This window comes from Sceloporus undulatus, chromosome 5 (assembly GCF_019175285.1).
Source record: "Sceloporus undulatus isolate JIND9_A2432 ecotype Alabama chromosome 5, SceUnd_v1.1, whole genome shotgun sequence".
Lineage (NCBI taxonomy): Eukaryota > Metazoa > Chordata > Lepidosauria > Squamata > Phrynosomatidae > Sceloporus > Sceloporus undulatus.
Window position 1 is genome coordinate 125780571 of NC_056526.1, and position 6331 is coordinate 125786901.

The following is a 6331-nucleotide window of genomic DNA, read 5'->3' on the forward strand; positions in this document are numbered from 1 at the left end:
AAATTAGCTCTGCTCGGGGCCATTCCATTGCTTCAAAACAAAAGCTCCAAACTTCTATACAATTCTGACACCACTGGTTTCCTGTCTCTTTAAGCTTTGGTATGTACTTTTGGACTAATCTTTGTAGCAACTCCCCTGTTGTACATCAGTTGTTTGTAACCCTATGTAAGTCTTGGAACTGGCTGGGATTTCCCCTGCCAGTTCTTGTGTGCTCACCTGGGCATTCATCAGTTTTAAACAGAACAGAGTGAAGACATGTAGGGGGCAACATGGAGCAGTGGTTTGAGTATTGGCCTAGGGCTCAGGGAAATCAGGATTTGAATCCTCTACTGGGTCAAGGAAACTCACTGGGAAACTCATTCTCTCAGCTTAAAAGGCCCGAATGGCAAACCCCCTCTGAAAAATCTTGCCAAGAAAACCCTAGAATAGGATCACCATAAATCAAAGTTGACCTGAAGCATATAACAATAACAAATGAAAGCAAGCAAAGTTACCGGAGTACAGCTGAGAGTTAGTGATTAATTATTGAAAATGTATCTTTCTGAGCAGGACTTTGCAATCTCATATAGTCTTACACATTCAGTCATACCACTGGCAGCTTTTTGCAAAGAGCTTAAAAATAGAAAGACCAGAGTTTGATGCAGTCAGCAATATTTATAAAACTATTCCAGACACCTTAGATATTTTAATACCTTGCATGCTTCCCGATAAGCGAGCAATCATATTGTTATTGAGATGACTTAATTAAAGTCCAGGAGGTGGTGATGATCCCATGACCTCATCCAATGTGTATTAGGAAATGTTTATGAAAGACTTATCGACTGACCAATCCATTTCTAGGGATTATTAATCTGGGCAAAAAAAGATGTCACAATATGATCCAGATGGTAGACATTGAGAAGATCACTGAGAAAGGTAGCAGGGAGAAGGCTCTCTTTTTCAATATAATAGTAACAAAATTAGAGAAATAGAGCATGCTAGCTCAGAATCCCTGGTGCGCATATACAGCAGTATTATTATGGGTGATGAACAAACAGTGGTAGACTTACTGAAAGTAACGGAAGCACAAATGAATGAAAATAAATGTCAGCAGAAGCGGCAGCAATGGTTTCAGCTGAGCGAGTAGAAGATAATACTGCAGTGGCTTGCTCAGCTTGCTTTCTTCTACTTTAATGACAACTGATCCCTTCAGTACCCTGCCCAGAGGTACAGTATCACACCCAAGTGTTTGCTGGACTGTTCACAATGTAACCAGATCATTTATTTCCTTTTAATTCCCCTTACCTATTTGTTGAAAATAGGTACTAAGGACAAAATAAAACTTGTTTCGTTGACACTAATGGGCTTCCTGGCTTCTGTTTCTCGGAAGCACTGCAATAACAGGTGACAATATGGCTAGAGGCTTTCGCCTGAGTTCATAATGAGGAAATAAGCTCTTGGAAGTAGAAGAAAAAAGGCAACCCTAACACCTTATCCCCAGTTCATTTATTTAGCTATATGTACTCAGATTTATGCAATGTAAACAATCTTCTTTCCACTTGCAACCAAAGAAGAGCAGGAATATTACTTTCCAATTGAACAGCCTCCAGTTTGGGGTAAATACCTGGGTCAAATAGATAAGTGTTAGATAATGTGACAGCAGAAAAAACTCTTATAAGCCTGGGAGCAGTGATAGAGGGGTTTACTCTGAAAACAGATATCAATAATATTATCTCACTCAGCTAAATATAAGTGCAACTATCCACAGAAGAAATACAGAAGCTGTAAGACCTTTAGGGCAGGCAGGGTCATTGGATAGGCTCTTCTCTATCACCGGTGATGTATCCACATTGGACAGTTATGTCAGCTTGAAACCACTTTAAGGTACATCTTACAGAATCTGGAATTTGCAATTTGGAGAAAGGAGTTGTTTAATATTCTTCTCTGAACTAATGTACATTAGATTTCTCTGGCAGACATTCCTAAGTCCCCCACCTAACTACAAATTCAAAGATCCTATAGATGGAGCCGTGACACTTAAAGTGGTATCACAGTGCTATAACTGTGGAAGTTGAATTCACCCTAGATTTCAAGACCAAGATGGAGTATGATGAGTTGTAATTATTGTTTCTAAGATCAGAATGAGTGCAGTTCCCTTCTCCAACCAGCAGTCCTAGTATGGAGAGAGCAGGAAACAACAGCTTGACCCAGAGGGTCAGAGCCCTGCAGCGTCTGTCATGTAAACAGATTTATATCTATATGAGTCCCAGTCATGTCAATTCAGTTTACTTCCAAGCAGCCACACCAGAGGAATTCTGAGAGTGAAAGGCATATGGGGCAAAGCAGTGGCATTCAGATCATAACGTCTGCATCCAGGGACAATCTATTTTGGCATGCCAAGATGTATTCTTTAGGTTTCTTTAGATTTCATCTCCTGGAGCTAGAGAAATGAGGGCAATCTTTGTGCAATACATCAGTAAACACCTGAGGCAAAGTAATAAAGCATTATAGAGATTTTATTTTTTATTCTGCTTGTGATTTCCAACTTTAGATTCACTAAACTTTTAAGTTATATCATTTTAGAAATATATTCAGGGGTCTGGACCCTCCCTTCAGTTCAGAGAATGGCCCTGATGAGGTATTTCCGTTCTTCTATGCTAAGAGTCATTTCACACTACTCAATGATAGCAATGCCACTTTAATTGCCATGACAACATCCTATGAAATCTTGGATTTGTAGTTTGGTGAAACACTAGTCCTTCCTGGTTAAGAATTCTAAATAGCCTTCCCTAAAGTGCAAATCCCAGGATTTCATAGAGTGTTGTCATGGCAGTTTAAGTGGTATGATACTCTTTTAATTATGTACTGTAGAAGGGATCCACATTCAGTTCCCAGAATGGCCAACAAAATGCCTATGAAAAATCTTCAAATGGAACATGACCACAATAATTCCATACACCACTTATGTGGAAGTAAGTCCCACATAGGTTTCTCTCAGCAGCCTCCCAGATTGCACTAATGTATTAATTAATATAGGCTTCCTTGGCCTGTTACAGACTGCCAAAATAAAGCCTGCTTCGGTCTCTTTGGAGGTAGCTATTTAAAATGATGCATGGGTCCTAAGAGTCCAGAGGTTGCGCCAAAGCCCCACTACTCCTCATTCCTAAGCACTGGAGTGCAAGCTTGGGTGGCAGCTTCTGGATTCTTGGGATAGCATCATCATTTAAAAACAGTCATACCTCCAAAGAGACCCGAAGCAGCTTTATTTTTGGCCAGTCTATAACAGGCCCTTGGTTCAGGTCCTTCTCATTTCTACATACATACAAACAACTGCTGTGGTTTCCCATTAACTCAATGTGTTCGTTTCTTTCTCATCTTTCCTTTCTAATCCTGCTCCAAGAGGATGTTCAATGAAAAACCAACATTTCGGAATCTTCAGTCGGGTACAAAATACTGTGGTCAGGCTGTTCACTGGGACAGGCTACAGGGACATGCAACTCCTCTGCTGAAAGAGCTTCACTGGCTACTGGTCTATTTCCGAGCAGAATTTAAGGTGCTGATTTTGACCTTTAAAACCTAAATGTGGCTTGGGTCCAGACTATCTGAAGGACTGTTATAACAGACCAGCTTGAGCACTAAGACTGACAGGAGAGGGCTTTTTCTCAGGTGGCAGTTATGACTCAGGAGGAGCCTTCCCGCAGACTGTGGAACTCTGTTCATGGGTAGATTAGTTTAGCTCCCTCCCAAATATAATTTTGATGCCAGCTGAAGAATTTTTATTCATGCAGGCATTTGGTGGGTGAATTTTTCTGGTGTAATGTGATGTGTGCTGGTTTTAATGTTTGAATGGTTTTTTAAAATTGGTTTTAACTATGCTGTTTTTAAGTTGTGTTTTAGTGCTGGTAAATTTAATGAGTTTTTAACTTTTGTCAATCAGTCAATCAATCAATTCACTCTTTTAGTCCTGTCTTTTTAAATTATTGTCAACAAGCCTCAAATCCCATGGTAGGAGAAAGGCACGGGATATAAATCCTGGAAATAAATAAAATAAATAAAGATCAGTGGCAGATATATATATGTTTGGATGTAATGCAGGGCTGAAGTGAAGTGCAATCCTGTGGGACACATGCAGCTGTTAAGACACTTGTATGTACAATCCCTGAAGACTCCCCAGAAGTTCCCAAAGCTCCCAGATTTTCAAGTGACCATTTTGCCTCCCCAAACAAGCTAAAACCCATCATCAACCACCTGAAACAATACTTAGAGCCACCCAAAATGTTACCCTCCCAAACCAGTTAATCACTGTTTAAAATTTCACATTCCCCCCTCCCGCTGATAAACCCAAGCCATGCCCATATAACAGCCTGCTGATCAGGAGAAGGAGCCAGACCCATTCCAGCCTACCAAGTGACATAAATTTAAATGCCAGGATTCACTTCTGGCTATAAAATTAGCTCTGCTCAGGGCCATTCCATTTTGCTTCAAAACAAAAGCTCCAAACTCCTATACAGTTCTGACATCGACACACTGGTTCCTGTCCTCTTTTAAGCTTTTGGTATGTACTTTTGACTTATTCTTGTAGCAACTCCCAATCTTTGTAGCAAACTCCCCAGTTGTAACATCTGGTTGTTTGTAACCCTATGGTCAGTCTTGGAACTGGGCTGGGATTTCCCCTGCCAGTTTCTTTGTGGCTCTCACCTGGGGCATTCATCAGTTTTAAACAGAACAGAGTGAAGACATTGTAGGGGGCAACATGGAGCAGTGGTTTGAGTATTTTGGCCTAGGGCCTCAGGGAAATCAGGATTTGAATCCTCCCACTGGGTCAAGGAAAACTCACTGGGAAACTCATTTCTATCTCTCAGCTTAAAGGCCCGAATGGCAAACCCCCTCTGAAAAATCTGTGCCAAGAAAACCCCCTAGAATAGATCAACTGAATTGTGTATAGGAGGATCACATTCTACCTGCATTCTACCAGAATAATTTTCATTGTGTAGACTGGCCCTAGGTTGTTTGGGGTTTGGCATACCTTTGAAGTTGATCTCAGGAGGGAAACGGAAAGTTAAGGCTGAATTCTGATATGGAAGCACTGAAATCAATGTACTACCTCTGAGTTGATGGAGCCATTCCTCTAAAGGATTGAAACAGTTCAGTGGTTGCAGCTGGGTGTTGCAAAGCTTGTATAGTTACTTTTACTTCTGATCTTTCAATGGCTTCAAAATGTTAGTATATTAATTCCTCTTAAAAATAAATTTCCAACCTCTGGGATCCCATGCTTGATCTTAATAATATGGTATTGGTGATAGTGATAGTAGCCAGTCCATGTCCATTTTGCTTTCTGAGCCAAAGCAAAAAATGGTGACCCTCCTCCCTGCACAACTTACCCAAGTCAAGGTGCAAAATAATCAAAGCCAGACAAGCTATTAACTTGCTCTAATCCTTATTAACTTGCTTTAATTCTTATAAAGTAGAAATAGGGAATGAATATTTTGAGCTAAAACTCTCACAGCTCTTTACTATTGGCCATGCTGGTTGTGGCTTCTAGTATATGAAGTCCAAACCATCCTAAGGTTCCTTCTTTGCATGTTTTACAGCAACTCTTTAAGGAAGGGCAATGTACTTATCAGTGTGCCTATATGAACAATGGAGAGGATCTGAAATTGCAAAAGGCCATCATGCTAATCTTGATGGGATGAGATTAACAGATAAATCTAGCAAAAAAAATGTAGAGCCACATGAGAGAACTGAGCATGTTATTTCAGTGGTTGCAAAACCTCCCCCCGCCACCATCATCATAGTGATCAGTGGCTGGTGCTAAGCATTTTGTCCCAAATTGGAGGCTAGAGTGGTTAATCAGGACATTTGAACTCTTGTCCTTTTCTTCTCCATCAAAGAACCTTGGTGTTGGTCATGCTGGAGACACACTGCTGTCAAGCATCTTCCACTTATGGTAATCTTTGTCATTTTATGTCTGAAGTACCAGATAATTCTAAATTGCCTAGGACTAGGATGACCTGTGCTGAATCTGAATAATCCAATCCAACTAGATCTGGATCCAAGCTGACTCAGACCAATCTGCTTTAATATTTTGCAATTTAAAAAAAAAACAAGTTTAAGTAGTCAGAGCAGGACCTTCCTTACCATTTGCCAGAGTAACATTCGATCTTGGGTTACAGATTTTCAGATATCATTAAAAGACAGAAAATTATTATACAGCTTAGTACTAATTACATCACCAGGAGCAGGGGTACTGACAAGACTGCAGAAAGGGGCAGATAAATGGCTTCCTTGGTTTGTGTATAGCTCATTCTCACTTGCTAGATTTCAATATGTACTGAGGCTGAAATCCCATACA